This window comes from Ochotona curzoniae, unplaced genomic scaffold, assembly GCF_017591425.1.
Source record: "Ochotona curzoniae isolate NIBS_2020 unplaced genomic scaffold, NIBS_Ocur_1.0 scaffold_4701, whole genome shotgun sequence".
NCBI lineage: Eukaryota > Metazoa > Chordata > Mammalia > Lagomorpha > Ochotonidae > Ochotona > Ochotona curzoniae.
Window position 1 is genome coordinate 12,707,061 of NW_024467122.1, and position 18,200 is coordinate 12,725,260.

Sequence of the window (18,200 nt, forward strand, 5' to 3'; positions counted from 1 at the left end):
TCTAAGCTGCCTTCAAATATGCACAGAAATCTAGTGAGGTTTCCCCACTGATGTCTTACCGTATTTTAACCTTGATTTATTTTTTCAAAAAATGTTATTTGTTTTCATTTTATTTGCAAAGATAAATGAGGAGAGATATCCACAAAAGCTGGGATCATCATGACAGGCCGGAGCCTCCCCTGTGAGTAGCAGGCCCCTGGTATTAGCCGTGAGCTGCTGCTTTTCCAGGGTGTGCCTTAACAGGCAGCTGGAATAGGAAGCAGACTCAGGATTTCAAATTATGCATTATAATATGGGATACGGATATCTCATGAAGCATAAAACCACTGTGCCAAACAGCTGTCCCTCTTACACTCTCTTTAAAACTTAAGCATTCTAAGAGGCTCTTGGGTGAATGCCCAGGTTTTTTTATAATCATCTAATAGAGGTGGATTGTGGTGAGATGTGACTGCCCAAATCCAGCTTTTTTCAGGCCTTACCCATTTGAAAAATCATTAATCCTTTGTTCAAAATGTTTCGTTAAATTGTAAGCTTTCTCGGGCCTGGCACAATGACTTAATAGCTAAATATTCTCTTTGCAAGTGCCAGGATCCCATATGGGCAACAGTTCATGTCCTGGCTATTCAACTTCCCTTCCAACCCCCTGCTTGTGGCTTGGGAAAGCAGTAGAGGATGTCCCAGAGCCTTGAGACCCTGCACCTGGCTTCAGATCAGATCAGCTCTGATCGTACAGCCACTTGGGGAGTGAATCAGTGGATAGAAGATCTTTCTCTTAGTATGTCCTTCTCTTTGTAAATCTATATTCCCAATAAAAATAGATAAATCTCTAGAAAGTAAAATAGGTTTGAAACTTTTCCTAAAGGCGAATGTATCCTTTTCCCCCAGTAAATATCTTTTTATTCTGTAAATAATCTTCATGAGACATTTATTGAAAACCTGAAAGAACGGAGGAGTATAGGAGAAACTCGGGTGATATCTCATTTCATCCTCCTTTCAGCTTTTGATAAAGATGTCATTACTTTACTCTAAAAGCAAATTAGATCTTAGTTTGGTAAAGTGATTTGGTCATGGCTAGAAACAGCCGGTCAGGACCTTGCCCAAATGCTAAGACACACTCAGCATGCCCTCTGATAAATCAGACCCAAGGCCTCCAACAACAGAAATGTGTGGCTTCCTACATCATCTCCCAGGAGACCCCCATTGGCCGCTGCCATTGGCATTACCTTTTGGAAATGAAGTTCTTCCCAACAGCTGTGCGTGTTGCTGTGAATGAAGACCCGCTTTTCAGAGTGAAGGCTTGGGATATTATCACTGGGACTTCAGGCAGAGGCAGCTCCTAGGGAGAGCAGATTTTACTCTGTTTCCCCGAAGGCAGACTATACTCTCTGCCCTCAGATCTGCAGGCATCTGTTCCACTCCCCCCCCCCATGATCTTAGGCATGCTTTCACTCCAACACTCAGTGGTGTCTCCTTTAAAAGGAACAGCCAGGGTCCAGGCTGTTTGAACAAATGAGGTCCAGAATGATGGGAAGATGATGGGAAGTACAAGTCCTCCAAGTGTCATCATCTCTGAACTGACTGGAATAGAAGAGAAATACTCTGGCTCCCTCCCCTTGTCCTGATGGAGCACACTGCACTATGAACCATGGTGTCTCCACAGTGCCAGGCCAGGTTGTGCTAAAGTTACTACAGCAGGATTGTGCTTGGTTCAGCATCCCAGTTCTCACTCCCTTCCTCACCCGTGCCCCTTGCTAATCTCAGCCCGTATGAATTTTCCCCATGCTACTACTTAAGAAAATAACTCCTAATTGCAAGGTTTTTTTTTTTTCCTTACTCAAAATGACATTTTTTAGAATTAAAGGTGCAGCATAGTACCATTTGTGCAAAATTTAAAACATATCATGTATATATTTCTGTGGATACATTTAGGTATAACAAAAATATAAAATATATGTAAGAATGTTGGTGACAAATTATAGAAGATTTATCACTTTATCAAAAAAGGGACAATTATTTAATGAAATCTATAATTTTTTTTTCTTCCGACTAAATAGAAAATGCATACATGCTCAAGTTTATCTCATGGTCCGCTTACTGCTGAAGAGTTTAAGACAGAGGATCTTACACTATGAGTTATCTTTTCCATTTTAAATACACACGTGTGCAAATACACTGTTGTTACTTAACTGAAGTCTTAATTTAGGCTCATCCAGCAACAAATGCTAAAACCCATGCAAATAGTACTGGGGATGTGAAGTGCTGGATTAACAAACACTGCTGGAAAAGGGAAGCAGTCGAGGGACTAAGCAAGGCACATTCATTCTCTCAGGGAAGCGCTAGGGGTTCCTAATGCAACATTTATATGTGGTGCTGGCATTGTGGGGCAGGTGGTAAAGCCACCACTCACAATGCCAGCATCCCACATGGGTGTCGGTTCATATCCCAGCTGCTCCCCTTCTGATCCATATCCCTGCTAATAGCCTGGGAAAAGAAACAGAAGACAGACTAAGTATTTTGGCCACTGTCACTCATTTGGGAAGCCTGAATGAAGCTCCTGGCTTCAGCCTGGACAGTGCCCAGCCATTGTGAACATGTGAGGACTGAACTAATTAAAACATATAGTGATTTATGCGATAAAGGCTTAATTTTCAACCTTTTACAGTTACTGTTCAGGGAACAGAATTAAATATTTTGAGGAAGCCCCATTTATCGACTTTCTGTACAGATCTTGCACTATAAACTTTGTTATTATTTCTGAAGATATGCATTCATTGCAATTGTGACTGCTCTTATACATTAAATTTCATCTTTGTTTATTGCTAATGTGGAAATATAATTGATTGGCGAAATATCAATGCTCTTAGAAAATGTATAACATGAGAAGTTGAATAACATGCTACTGAGTGAGCAATGTGTCGCTGAAGAAATGAAAAAGAGAATCAAAGACCTTTCTGAAGCGAATAATGCTGTTGTATGACCTATGAGTCAGTGAGGAAATTAATAGAAAAACAAAAACTTTTTTTTGAATGAATGAAAAATAAAGAAAAAGTATGAACCACCCTGAGGTGTAGCAAAAACAGTATTGAAAGGGCTCTTGATCTTGTGTTTTGCATGAAGGTTGCCTTATATCAGAGAGAATATATGCTATTTGGGTTGATTTGTTTCACTGAGCATAATGGTCTCTAGTTGGGATCATTTGTTGCAAATGGTACAATTTCTATCTTTTTAATGGCTGATTAGTATTCCATGGAGTGCATGTACCATGGTTTCTTTTTTTTTTTCCTGATATATTCCATAGTTCTGGGATTTCTCTTATTTCCTCCCCACATTCCCTCACTCCCCACTGAGTTCCCCTATATTATCATAATAGTATACTCCTTCATAAGCAGTCATAAGTCCATTATTCTAAAACATATGGAATGCTTCATGAATTTGCATGTCATTCTTGCTCAGGGGCTATGCTGTTCTTCTCTGTATCTTTCCAGTTTTAGCATATGTGCTGCTGAAGTAAGCACACCACAGTTCCTTCTTCCACTCCTCCTTTGATGGCCATCTGTGTTGTTTCCATGTCTTTGCTATTGTAGATTGTGCTGCTGTAAATATAGGATTGCAGATCCCTTTCTCATATGCAGATTTCATTTCTGTTGGCTACATTTCCAGGAGTGGGATAGCTCAGTAATACAGTAGGTCAGTGTTCAGTTCTCTTAGCACTCTACATACAGACTTCCATAGTGGTACCATTTATTTTTGGTGGTTATACTATGATGTGTTTCTAGGTTATTTCAACATTTATGTATCAGTTTTAGCTGTGGCTCATTTAACTTCTTAATGATGCTTTTTCAAACGTTCTTCCTACTGCATGGCTCTGTTTCGCCTCCTAGTGTCCAGGCACATGCATGTTGGACTTTCTCCATTGATTCCTTGGTTTTATTTTGTATTTCTATTTCTATGTTACTTAGAATTTTAATAAAAATTAATCTTACTATTTAAAATAATGTAAACATTAAGCATCAAGGATAATGCCATTGCTTAGGTCACTGGTATTTTATTCTGGTGTCTGCTATGTACTTTGGTATCAGTAACACTGTTTCTTTGTCAATACTTATTTGGTTACTTCTTTTTCTTTAGCAGCTTGTTCTGACATAATTTGCAGGCCATAAAACTTAACAGCTTAACACGAACAGTTAAACAGTATTTAGCATGTTCACCAGATCTCTCCACTATCACTGTAGTTAATAGAAACAGTTCATTGCTTTCCCCTCCCCTTGAAATTCAGCTTATCATCAGTCAGTTCCCGTTAACTCCAGTGTTCCAGGCCTAGACAAGTAACATACTTCTGTTTCCATGAATTTTCCATGAATGTCTGGACATTTCACAAGCACACACAGACACACACACACACCCCTATCTCTTTTTATATGCTTCTCATATATACACATTTTGTATGTATATGTATGCATATTCGTATTATATGCATATAACACACACATATACACATACATATATAATATAACATCTCTTGTATATTATATAATGTGCTCCCTTTTATATGGTTCCCATATATGTGTTTGTGTTATATGCATATAAACATGCATATGTAAACATGCATATAATATCTATTATATATATAATAGATAATGTGTGTTTTATATACATGTATAATATTTATGTGTGATTTCTTTATTGCTGACTTCTTTCACAGAACATGATGTTTTTAAGATTCATCAGTTTGGTATCTTGTATCAATACTGCATGCCTTCCCTTGTCAAATAATAATTTGTTGTATGCTTAAATCATTTCTTTTCTTTTTTTTTGATGACCGGAAGCCAAAGTTTGTTCCGACTTTATACACTGAGGGTCATATAGAATAAGGGAGGAGGTATTGAGCTTATCAACAAAACCCATAAACTATTTCTACACTTTTGTTTGGAACTCCTTTTGTCTTGTATATTCCACCAAGTGTTCTCATTCACATGCTGTCCACTCAACCGTTCTCATAGAAATGATGTCCATTTAGTTACACGAATGGTACACACTCAGTTGTTCTCATACAAATATTGTCCAATCAGTTATGCAAAAGGTATCCATTCAATTGTTCTCATACAAAGGATATCCAATCAATTGCAATCCTGTGCATGCTGACCTTCTAAGCTCACAATGTCCTTCTACAAATCCCCCTTCTGTGTTTTGTAAAATTAAGCCTGAAAGATGAAATTAGGGCGAACATACTCTTGAAAGAGCACAAAATGGGGAGAAGTAATATTTTACATTAGAGAAAACTAACAGTCATAATTTCTCCCCAGCAGTTTTGCATTTCTATGAAAATTTTAGAATCATCATGCTAGTATCTGTAACAAAGCCAGCTACACTTTTGAGAAGAATTATATTTTAGCTGTAGATCACTTTGGAAGATATTGACATCTTAATGGTATTAGGCATTTTGCTTGATAAATGTGGCATTTATTTCCATGCATTTAAGTTTTTCTTTGATAAAATTTAAAATTTTTTTCAACGTGCACAGTTTACACTGCTTTTGTTAAATTAATTTCTAATAATTTATTTTAATGCTACTATAGTACATTGTCTTCATAATTCCATTTTTTAGAATGCTTATTGCTAGTCTATGGAAATGTGACTTATTTTTGTGTGTTAATCATGCATCTTGCAACTTCATGCATTTCATTTCATAATTTGAATGGTTAATTTTAGGTGGATTTGTTAAAATTTTCTATAAACAAGCTTCGGTCTTCAAACAGAACTAGTTTAAAATATTTCTTTGTAGTCTAAATGTAATTTCTTTACTTTTCTTGCTAAATGTTGTGTCTAGGACCTCAAGTTCAATGTAAACTGGAGCAGCCTTAATACAGAATCAACCAAGGTATCCATCAGCAGATTAATGGACACATACCACATTTTTAAATTCTTTTATGAAAATAACTTAATTCTACCAATTGCATAAAAATAAATATGACTCAAGGACTTCCTAAATGAAATAAGCTCAACACACAAAGATGAATATTACATGTTCTCCTTTATTCTAGAACTAAAATAAAAAAGTAATAATAAAATAAACCCATATGAGATCTTGCCATATGCAAGGATTTAGCCACTAGGCTACTACACTGGGCCCTATCATCATGTTTGTGGGATACTAAACTGACACGGTGATGGAATCATCTTGGTTAAGTCCTCAGATTGAAATAGAATCTCCTCTCAGTTGATACAGCAGCTGCATTCCTGAAAATGTCAGTGCAGAATATCACTGTGCAAAGAGAGGATTGATAGTCATTTTTATTTGTTTCTGCCCTGCCTGAGTATCCCATGAGCAGGAGGCAATACAACTGTTGCCTGTGCTGAAGAATTTTTCCAGAAGCCCATCTCTTCTAGTAAATGATAGAGAGAAACCACGTGCTTCTTCAGAAAGCCCCATGCCACTGAGGCCTACCACACAGTTCCAACTCTTCGGGAGTCCAAGGTCTGGGTGATGTGTTAGAGATTACAAAATTACAGCACTTTTCTCATAGTATTAAAGTCATTATATTTTAAAGGGATAAAATATGATATTTCCAACTTTTTCATGACATTAGAAGAGCATAAATGCTGAATAGATTGACCCTCTAAATCCATGGTGGGATTGGAGTTCACCTTGTGCTCTTATTAGGTTTAAGAATCAATTGATGTTCTAGGATCTTCTACTCTGCAGCATATCCATGTGATGATTCTGTATTTTGTGTATGTGGTGGGATATGTGGTGTGTCCGTAGGGAAATGTGTTGTGTATATGGTGTAGGTGGCACATGAACGTGGTATGTACTGATCTGTCTGCTGTGATATGCATGGTGCGTGAGTGTGTTGTTGTGATTTGTGTGTTTATGTGGTACATGCACACATCGTATGTGTGGCATTAGTTTGTGTCATTTAGCTCTATGTGGGATGTTTTGATGTATGTTTTTGAACGTGTGGTCTGCATGGTGTGTTAGGAAATGTTAGGGTGTTTATATCTGCCCCGTGTGTGGCAGATGTGAATGTTTGTCGTACATTTTATGTGTGAGATATGGAGCAGTGTTTATGATACAGGATACATGTGTAGGTGGTATGTGTGGGAAGTTTGTGTGGCATACGTAAAGATTATGCTGCATGCATGTGGTATTTACATGGTGTGACTATGCTGGCACATATGCTGAGTCCGTTGGCTATATTCAATGTGAGCAGTGTGTGATCCATGTTGAGTGTGTGTGTGCATGTGGTGTGGGCATGGGATGTGTATCTTGTTCTGTTCGCTGACACTGCGGAACACTGCATCCAGGTCCTCTCAAGCTCCTGGAGATTTGCTGAAGGTATGACTTGCTACAGTGATTATTATGGACACTACTCTTGGATACTGAGGCCATTAAACCTTTTTTCTTGGAGTCACTGGGCCTCATAAACTCCCATTGTTGGTTAGAGCAGGTCATTTTTCTGTCAACAGACTCCAATGCTGCTCCTGTTTTGGGCCAGAGGCAATAGAAAATAGAACAGAATGCATCAGGGAGACAGAGAGGAGCTAGACAAAAACTCTCGGTTTCATCAAAAGCCAAAGCCTGCATGGGCATAAAGGGCTGCAAAATCTTAACGCTTATTGACTTGTTCCATATGTGCCAAAAATGAGTAAGTAACTAGATAAAGAAGCAAATAAATGCAGCAGCAGCAGCAAGGAGGCGTCTTTGTAGAAGAGTAAGGGAAGGATTTGGGAGGAAGGGTCCTACTTGAACCAGAGAGAAAATCTTGAAATCAAGAGGAAGCGTATCCAAAGCCACTGGGGGGAATCCAGAGCTTCTCTTGCACTCAGAGTGCTTCCCTGAAGGCAGTGGAGTATATATGAGAGTAACAGACTTTGGTGGCCTCAGCCCACAAAGAGACCTTTATACTGCAGTAAATTGGGAGCCACTGAAGGTTTTTAGTCAGAAAACTTGTATAATTGGCTCAAGAAAATATGAAGCATGTTGTGGAGAAATTGTGAAATTATAAAGAAGATTCAGGAGGCTGGTGGCAAATCCAGGGAAGAAGCAGGGAGGATCTGAACCAAGACAGAAACAAGAAAATTAAACTGATGGACACAAATTCGACCTCGACCTGATCCTTTGATGATCAAAGAAAAAAATCTGGTAGCTGGGCAACTGATGTTTTTTTTTTTTTTTGCCCTCCTTTCTGGTGGAAATTATAATTTTATCTACAAAAAGGGATAGTGAAAAAATTGGATTTCACTACATGAGAGAATTCATTTGGTTTTAGACACATTGAAATGAATGTCTATAAATTATCCAAATGGAAATATCAAGATCAGAGCTGGAATTTAAGTGAATGAGGCTAAAGTATAAATTGACAAGACATTCTGTTATGGGACATGGGAGCTACTGACAGGAAAACTGAAGAAGAATCACTTGTAAATGCAACTCATTTTCATTTGAATGCCACTTACGACGTAATTATCCTCAAAATTATGCCTGAAAAATATAGTTGGAGTGCACTTACATAGCACTAAGATTTGATGATACTATATTATATGTTTTTAAAGAATCCTGATTCAAGTCAATTTGGCAGACTTTGATGAATGCTCACTATCTAATTCCTTACAGTGACGTAGCACAGGGAAAAAAATCCAGAACTTTTGTTAGTTGCACTGATATGTGCTGTGTACATAGATTACCCAGGGCAGAGATCCAGGAAACGTTATTTTTTGAAATGATTGGGAAATGCAGAAAACACAGACCTAGATAAAATGTTTTAAACAGAATTGTTGTGCCTGTACGTGTGTGTGTTGTGTGTGTGTGTGTGTGTATGAATGTATGTATGTGCACACACTTGTGTGGAGTTTTTGCAGAAGTGCCAGAATTCTCTAAAAGTAGCAGTTATCTTGGATGGTCTAAATCAGGGATTTCTCGAATTATGTCTTTTATAGTTCGTTCAGGTACATTTAGGAACTCAATACTTTTTTTAATATTAATACTTCCAGAGCTGCCCATTTCATGATGTGGTTTTATCTCTAAGAGAATATTACAGTGTGTGCTTTGTGCAAAACGTGCCTATGATGGACGTGTGGCCTGTCGTATTTCTTTTTGTGTTAACTCTGAGGTTTGCCTAGAATCTCTCCTATGCTGGTTTTCCCTTTGCACAATAAATGAAGGACAGGGATACTCCGAGAGCTGTTGCCTTCTAAATAGAGCTCTGCCCTTGTATACTTGTGTTGGAATTTTACAGCTCTCAGGATTTCCTCCTGTTTGAGCCAGAACGCCTCCTCCCCCATCAAAGCAGTGCAGCAGCGCGCCTTACCTCCGGTGACTCCGGAAGGCTGGAGATGCTCACAGAATTTCATGAGCAGCAGTGCAGCTTCACAGACAAAAGTCTCCCTGTGCTCTCACCCCTGCTTGATACAGACCAAACTCTCAGGCTACCATAAAGAAATCGAATCCATTTTTAGTCCCCATTTTTGAAAAATGGAGATGTTAAATCTCATGAAAATAAGAAAAAGTAAAAAAAAAAAAAAAAAACTATCACATTTCTTGTCTTTTGATAAGCCAGAAAAGAAGTTTTCTATTTTGAGATTCCTTTGTAAAAGTTGCCCGAGGTGAATAAGGCAGTCTGGTTTAAGAGTGAAAAAAAAAATCCAAGAAATATTTCACGGCCCTGTTGGCTCCAAGTCTTGGAGCATCAAGCTAGCTGTTGGTGTGACTAGTACAGAAGTTACCTGCGTGTACTGGTGTGTCAGCATGCATGATCGCAATGAGGGCTGGCTACATACCGAGTTGTGTGCAGCAGGGACAAATCCAATCTGTTTGAATTAATGTTGTTAAATGCTTCCCACACTCCGTTATTAGAAAATGAAAGGTCTGTGAAAGAACTGGAGAGCTTCTTTTAGACTTTTCTAATGCTATATGAATGTCGATAATTTTTATACTAACATAATTGTGCATACTTATTGAGTACAGGATGGTGTTTAGGTGTATTTTACTTGGTAAATTAATAACCTCAAGATATTTAGGTTAATTATTATTCCAATTATTATTTCTAATTTTAATGTTGCTAACTAAAATCACCCTTCAATATACTTAAATTATGAAATTTGAAACTTCTTACTGCCCAGTATTTTGTAGTGAAGAAAGCCTGAAATGATATTTGAGCCATAAATAAATGATGTTTCCGTTCGTTTACACCTTTTCTACAAGAATGTAGTTCCCTCCAGCCGCAGCAAACACGTGCGTTTGGGATGAATTTTCACAGGGCTGACAAAAGTGTTTAATTAATTCATTCTTCTGTTGTCATTTTTTTCATTTTCCATCCACTGTATAGGATGCTGCAAAATACAAAAATTCAAAGGAAACAAGCTGTAGGTTAATATCTTTGGTGAAGGCATAGGCAAAAGTCCTTGATAAAATTCATTCTCACAAAAGGATGATATATCATGATCAAGGTGAATGTTTCCCTGGGATGGTTCAACATACAAAGATCAATAAATATGACTCATAATATTAAAGAGTGAAGACAAAAAAACAAACGAACATTGCAGCAGATACAGAAAAAACATTTGGTAAAATTCAGCATTGCTTCATGCAAATAATGACTTAAAATAAGTATTGGAACAATGTACTTACATATAATAAAGGCTACAAATGAAAAACCCGTGGCAAACACCATATTCAGTGGTCAGAAGCTAAGAGCAGGAAGAAAAGGTGGGTGAAGTTACCGCTTGGATGAAATTGCCTGCATTTCATATTGGAGAGCCTGACTTGAGTCTCAGCTACTCTGCATCAAATCCAGATTCCTGCTAATGCACGTCGTGGAAGGCAGCAGGTGATAGCTTAAGTGCTTGGGTTCCTGTCAAACACATGCGAGACCCAAAATAAGTTCTCGGTTCCTGGCTGCAATTAAGCTCGCCCTTGGATGCTAAAAATTTAAGTGGTGAAACAGTTGATGGAAGATCACTCTCCATCTCTGTAATTTCAAATAAAATATAAATAAAAGGATAAATAGAGTATATTTAGTTTATATGTAACATATAGTAATGTAATTGTTCTTTAAATAGATATGCGTATTTAAATACATTTATAACATATAAATATATATACATATATTTCAAGAACAAGGCAAGGATCCTCCGTTACTGCAATATAACAGAATATTTGAAATCCTATCAGATGAAATTAAGCAATATAAAGGAAGAAAAATCCACATCATCGAAAAGAAAAAAATAAAATGTCTGTTTGCAAATGACATGATATTATATGGGTATATATGTTTATTTCCACAAAGATATAGATATCTAGACATGCAGAGAAATATAGATCCCTGAAGTCTCAGGAAAAAAAAACATTACAACAGTCAGATTTATAAAATTGTGATACATAAAAATTAGGATGCATAACAAGTCACATTTCTACAAAATAGCAAAAATCCATAGACAAAATTTAAGAAAACAATCTTATTTCCAATAGCATAGGAAGATTACCTAGGAGCAAACCAAACCAAACAGGTGCAATACATGTGCACTAAAAAATATAGACTATTGATGAAAGAATTTGAAAAAAAAAGCAAAAGTCAGAGGAAAGATATTCCATATTCATGCATTGGAAGAATCAATATTACTAAAATGTCTCTTATACCCTAAAAACAATATCAACTCAGCATAATTCCCACTAAAATTCATAAGGCTTTTTCACAAGAATAGAAAAGAAAGTCCTGAAATTCACAACCGTAGGAGATCCCAATGGCCAAAGTTATCACAATAAAGAAAACAGTGTTGGAGGCTCCACACATCCAGGTTTTAAGTTATACCATAGTGATTTAATAATAAGAATATATAAGGTATGGGCAGAAAAACAGACACTTAAACCAACAGAAATGAACAGAGAGCTCAGGAATAAATACACACATTGATGGTTAAGTCTACTGGTTTTTCATCAAAGCCACCAGAACAATGGGAAAGGATGGTCTTTTATTTTTGTGTGTGATAAAGGCTTTTTATTAAAAATCTAGAAATATACTGAGACTCTCACAATTCCACCAACTAAGAGATGGGCAAATAATCTAAATGGATGCCCCACAATTGAGGATGCTTGGAATTTGGGGTGAATTACTGCATTATTGCGTTTTCTTTTGTGGAGTCAGTTCTTGCTATCCTGGCACTTAATTAGGTAGCATGAGGAAAAGTTGTTATAAAACAAAATCACCGCATCTCTGATCAGACTTGCCCCTTTCACCTTTTTCTGCCAGGATTTGAAGAGCACCAGTTCCTCACCAGAAGTTGACCAAGGCAGCAACTTTTTAACTTTCCAGCCTCCAAAAGTGTAAGCTGAAATAGATGCTTACTAGATGCCTACTAGAATAGCTACAATTTCTGCTTGTGCCCTGGGGGGAAAAATACTAAATGTTGACAAGGTTGTGGATCAATAGGAGCCCTCATTGGTCGTAGCTAAGAACACAAAAAGAGGCAGCCACCCTGCAAGACAGTTCTGCTTCTTACCAAATGGAACCTAAATTTACAATCTGATTCTCAGGTCCTTACTTAAAACCTCAGGTATACACAAGCTTAATCCTGCACGTCCTCATACAAAAATACAATTTTCCCAACACTGTCTTCAGGGAATGATTTTGACTTTAATTTTGAGGATGTTTGGATGTAGATACATGGATTAACTTATTAGGTCACATCTGTTCTGTTAGTCTAATGGAACACACACAAGTGTATATCTGCACTGTGAAAATAACAGACTGTTTTGACTAGAAAGGCTCTGTAATATGTTTTGAAAACACGTGTTGTGATGTCCCAGATTTATTATTGTTTAACATTCCTTCAGGTATTTGGGATTCCTTGTTATTCCACATGAGTTTTAGATCGCTTTTTCCAGATTGTGAGCATCTTTGGTATTTTAATGGTGATCACACTGAATCTGTAACTTGACTTGAAGGGTATGAATATTTTGTTTAAATTAATTCTTGCAATCCATGACCATGGAAGATTTGCGCATTCTTTGTGTCTAGCTAGATTTTTTTCCCTTAATGTTTATCAGTAATTTTTATTGTAAAGATCTAAGCTTAAGCTAACTGCAAATGTTTAAGTTCTTTTTATAGCTATCATGAATGGGACTAATCATGCAAGTTCTTTGTCAGCCGTGGCATTGTTTGTGATATACAAAGGCTATTGATTTTCATGTGTTGATGTGATAACCTTCAACTTTGTAAAACCTTCAACTTTGTAAAACTCTCTTATGAGTTCAGATAATCCCTTAAGAGTCTTTTGGTTTCCCTATGTATAGGATGATCAACCCCAGAACTCGGGGAACTCTGACTTTTTGAATCCAGACAAATTGGTTGCCCAAAACCCAGCCACACCACACATCTCATCACACAGTTAGAGATGTCTACAAGTCACAAGGCTCAACAAACAAGCGTACACTCTGAACCCTGTGAGGCTCCAGGAGTTGGGGAGAGCATTCCCAGAGCCAGCTGTAAGCCAAATAGAAGCAGCTGGTTTGAACCCGGCATGGTAATCTAGCGGCTAAAATCCTTGCCTTGCACATACCAGGATTCCATATGGCCCTTGGTTCTAATCCCAGCAGCCCCAGTTCCCATCCAACTCCCTGCTTGTGGCCAGAGAAAGCAGTCAAGGACAGCTCAAAGCCTTGTGACCCTGCACCCATGTGGGAGACCCCAAGAAGCTCCAGGCTCCTGGCTTAGGATTGGCCCAGAGGGGAGAGGGTAAACCACCCAAAGCACAGACTCCAGCCATCTGGTAATCAGCAATCAATCCATTCAAGAGGGTACAGCCCTCCTGACACAAACACTTCCTATTAAGACCCTATCTTCCTACCTATGGGGTTGGAGAGTAAGTTTCTAACACATGTTTTGTGGTCAGCACAAAAGACTGTAGGAGGTATTTGTTTTTAATATGCATATCATAGGAAGGAGACAAGGAATACATTTTCACTCTTCACTAGCTCATGGGCTAGCCCTGGAATTTGGATGTTAGCCTTTATGGTAGCATCATGTTTGATCTGTTGATAGTTCAATGGCTCCTGTTCCGTGTCCCCGCATTCATCTCCATTGTTGTTCACTGATAACCTCCTTGGCCACACTTAAAGTCAGAATAAACACTAGTTTAACACATCAGTGGAGTAAGATGTTAAAAAAATGCATGCCTGTCAGAGAAGGACCTGTGATTAGATAACAGTAGGTTTTAAGGAAAAGAATGGTTTTATGAAAGCACCTGTGCAATAACTCCCAGCTTGAGATAGGAAACTCAAGTTTTCTTCTATTTTAACTGCAGAATTTTCATCACTCCAAATCATCAGAAAACTGTTCCTGGCTCCAGGACTTTGGGACCTTCTAACGGAATGTAATTGGTACAGCCAAAGTGCTTTCTGATACTCAGCATTTACCCCCCAGCATGAGCTACATGACAGGGAGTATTCTTTAAGCCCTCACCTTCAGTCCTCTCTTCATGCCAGCACACTCCTGTTCAGCCCCCTTCTTTGTGCATTATATGCTGGCTCAGCTATCGTTTTGGTGGAATGCAAGAGCAGATTATGGCAAGTTCATTAGACATCAACGTTCAGGACAAGTGTCTCTTATTCTCCAAAGGCACGTAAACTGACTGCTCTATCCTCAAAAAACCAATTCCCACTCATGCTGTAAATTTAGCTTCATTACAACTGAACAGAAGGAAGCACAAAGCCATTTGTTTATAGTGCTTTGTAACTGGCGGCACAGTTGTCTAGTTAATTCTTACCTGGATTGAGCTAGTCCAAATGATTTAATTTAATACAACTCCGGTTACAGGGAATGTATCATCTTTCCTTGAAAATGTGTTCCTGTTCACACGCTCTGCAGGTCCAGAGAGGCAATCCACAGCTGCCTCGTGATTTGAGGAAACACAAGCTCAACCTCATTGTCAGGCTGGGAGGCAATCAGTGCCTGGTGCTCCTTTAGATCCTATCAGATGGCAGTAAAACGTGCCTCCCAGGGAGTCCCTGGGAGCTGAATCCCTGTGTCTCTCAGAAGCAGTACCCATGCCAAAAATCATGCAGGCTTATTTTCCAGAAGTAATTTTTAAAGTGAACTAAAGAGATGCAAATTGCTGCTATCAGCTACAACCGATGACAATGATGACAGCCTAATTTGTCCACACTCCTGCATGAGCTCTTGGATCAAATGGTACCAGTCATGTTAGAGCAGCATGCTAGGACTACACAGACCAGGAGCCCTTCTCAGCCTCTTTTTAATTGTCTTTGTCTTGTCTCCTGCCTGTGTTTGTCCCTCTCCTGCTGGTTCTAATAGTCTAAGCCCTACTCTTTTCACTTGTTATCCCTCAGTTCTGCCTCTCTTTGCTCTACTTTTCCTCACAAATGCTTTATACTTTGCCTTTAATTTTTATACACAGCTTGTAGGAATATAAATTAGTGTAGTTATTATGGTAAACAGTATGGAGAATCCTTTGGTATGGAGAATTACTTTGGTATTTTCTCAAAGGAAATGAAATCAATATGTTAACAAGACTTCTACAATCATATACATCTATATGGTTTTATATATATATATATGCAGGATTCACAGTAGCCAAGATATGCAAACAACTTAAATGGTCATAGACAGATGAATGGATAAGTGTGGTATTACGTGCATAATGAAAACAGATTTCACCATAACAAAGAAACCCCGAGAGTAGACAATGTGGTACAAATGGTTTAGCTGCTAAGGATGTCTGCATCACTGATTTGAGTGCCTGGAATCCAGGCCCACCTGTTTCCAAGCCAGCTTCCTGCTAATGCACCTGGGAAGCAAGGGATAATGGCTCAAGTACTTAAGTTCTTAACACCCACATAGGGGCCTGGATGGAGTTCCAAATCCTGGTTGTGGCCAGGCCAGCAGGTATAGGCATGTGGGAAATGAGCCAGTACATGAGATTCTTTCTCCTCTCTCTTATGCTCTCTCTATTGTCCCATAACTCTGCCTTCCAAATACATTAATTTTTTTTTAAAGAAAGGAATTGCACCATTTTCAGGAAAATGAATGACTTTAGATGGAGCAAAAATAAGTCAAAATTGGAAAGGTGAATGCAATATCTTATCACTTATATATTAAAACAAATTGATCTTACAGAAGTAGAGCAGAGAATAATGGTTAACAGAGCATGAGTGATTGTGGAAGTAGTTGAGAGTGAATGGTCACTAGGGATAATGTCTCATGTTCTACAGAACTGTAGAGTAATGGTTTTTGACAGTAATTAATTGTGCATTTGGGAGATGCTAGTGGAGAGAGTTTCAAATGCTATCAACACAAATAAATGATGAAGTTTGAGGCGATGAACATGCCAGTCTAAATCTGATCAGAACACATTGTATACATGCATCAAAATATCACATTATCTCCTATGAATAGATTCAATTATTATACGTGAGTTATTTTTTTTTAAGATTTATTTATTTATTGGAAAGTCAGAGATACAGAGAGGAGGAGAGACAGAGAGGAAGATCTTCCATCCGATGATTCACTCCCCAAGCGAGCGCAATGGCCGATGCTATGCCGATCCCAAGCCAGGAGCTAGGAACTTCTTCCAGGTCTCCTACACGGGTGCAGGGTCCCAAGGCTTTGGGCTGTCCTCGACTGCTTTCCCAGGCCACAAGCAGGGAGTTGGATGGGAAGTGAAGCTCCTGGGATTAGAACTGGTGTCCAAATGGGATCCCGGGGCGTGTTCAAGGCGAGGACTTTAGCCACTAGGCCACACCGCTGGGCCCTATACATGAGTAAAAGTTTCACAAGTAAGTGTAAGAGACCAGCTCCAGCCGAGTTCAAAGCTCGGAAAGGGTGCGTGGAGTTGCCGATAAAGAAAGACATGGACACTGTCACTTTATGCGCTTTTGCAACAGCTCAAGAAGCTGTCCTGTTTTATTTACTCAGACACCTCACAGGCTTCTACACAAACAACTAATTGTTCTATTTTTACTTGAAGACTAAGGGGGTATTTACAGACATTTGGTCATTCTGTCTGCATTTCAGAGCTAAAGATAATTCTGCAAAATACTGTATTCATATTCTTCAAAGCAAGCCATTATTCATTCTTCAGTAGTAGCCATGGAGCGACAGCCAGGACTCCAAGGCCAAGGCGCATGTGATTACCTGCTAATCAATAATACATTCCTACCACATTTCTACTTCTATAATTTATCTATCATTTAATGGGAAAAATATATCACAAGCAAAAAAAACCATAAAAATCCAAGACAAAAGTTTCAAATGTTAAATTCCCCCTACAACTATAGGCTCTACAATCATATAAACAATGAAACAATGATTAAAAGCATATTTCTTTAATAAAAGCATCCTTAATTCCTCTAGCTAAAAATGATAAAAAGCAGCTAAAACAGTTACATTCTCTATGCTCCAAAGAAATTGCAAAGACAGGCTAGCCTTTGAGATAACAGTAACTATATTTACTGCCATAGCAGTTTCAGCTCTCACTCCCATCACTTGCATTAGTATTTAGGATATTTTTGGGGCCCTTTCCTAGAAGGTGTGCTACATGTCTGGGCCAGGTTCTGAGGCAATGGTTAAGTACCCAATAAGGTGTCCAGAAATGGCATGGGCTTAATTGTGCTCCTGTGTAAATTGTCAAAGGCCCACTCACCAAGACATTATCAGTGACATTAACTCTGAAGCTCACATTGGTTGCAAAAGCCATCTCACAGGGGCAAACAACAATGCCTCCATAGATTACAGAATCCTTAGTGGGGTGCTTGAGTGTCCATGCAAACAGGGGGTGAAACAACGTCAAGGTGGTCAGAGACATCCGCCAAGCCCTGCCACACAGCTGGAAGCTCCCCTGGCCCTGCCACGCAGGGGAGCTGTTCTCTTCACACCTTGGTGTCATCCACACCCACTGCACAGACTCCAGCAAATACGTTTTTAAAAATAGGACAAAATGCCTTCCCTTCAGCACACATTCATGATCCTCAAAAGCTGTTTCTTGATAGTTGTCTCAGAAAGTTTTGATGCAGTGTGTGATGCCTGCGAGGACTGTTTTCTTTCAGAAATGCTTCTCTTCCAGTGACAAAGGGGAACCTTCACAGGTTTGACCCCCACACGGTAGGAGCTTGTCTTCCTTGTGTTCCCATCCACACATCCAACATTTGCTGAGCCCCTGGTACCAGCAGAGCATCTGTGGATCTCGTC

The 18,200-nt window shown here is 38.7% G+C and overlaps 1 protein-coding gene and 1 non-coding gene across 2 annotated transcripts in view; one reads left to right on the forward strand and one right to left on the reverse strand.

Annotated features, from left to right (window-relative positions):
* GABRG3 (gamma-aminobutyric acid type A receptor subunit gamma3) overlaps window positions 1-18,200 on the forward strand; it is a 503,489-nt gene that overhangs the window by 407,512 nt on the left and 77,777 nt on the right. The window lies entirely within an intron of this gene.
* On the reverse strand, window positions 3,409-3,515 carry LOC121149540. Its single transcript, XR_005882698.1, has one exon. It is a non-coding gene; the product is annotated as a U6 spliceosomal RNA (small nuclear RNA).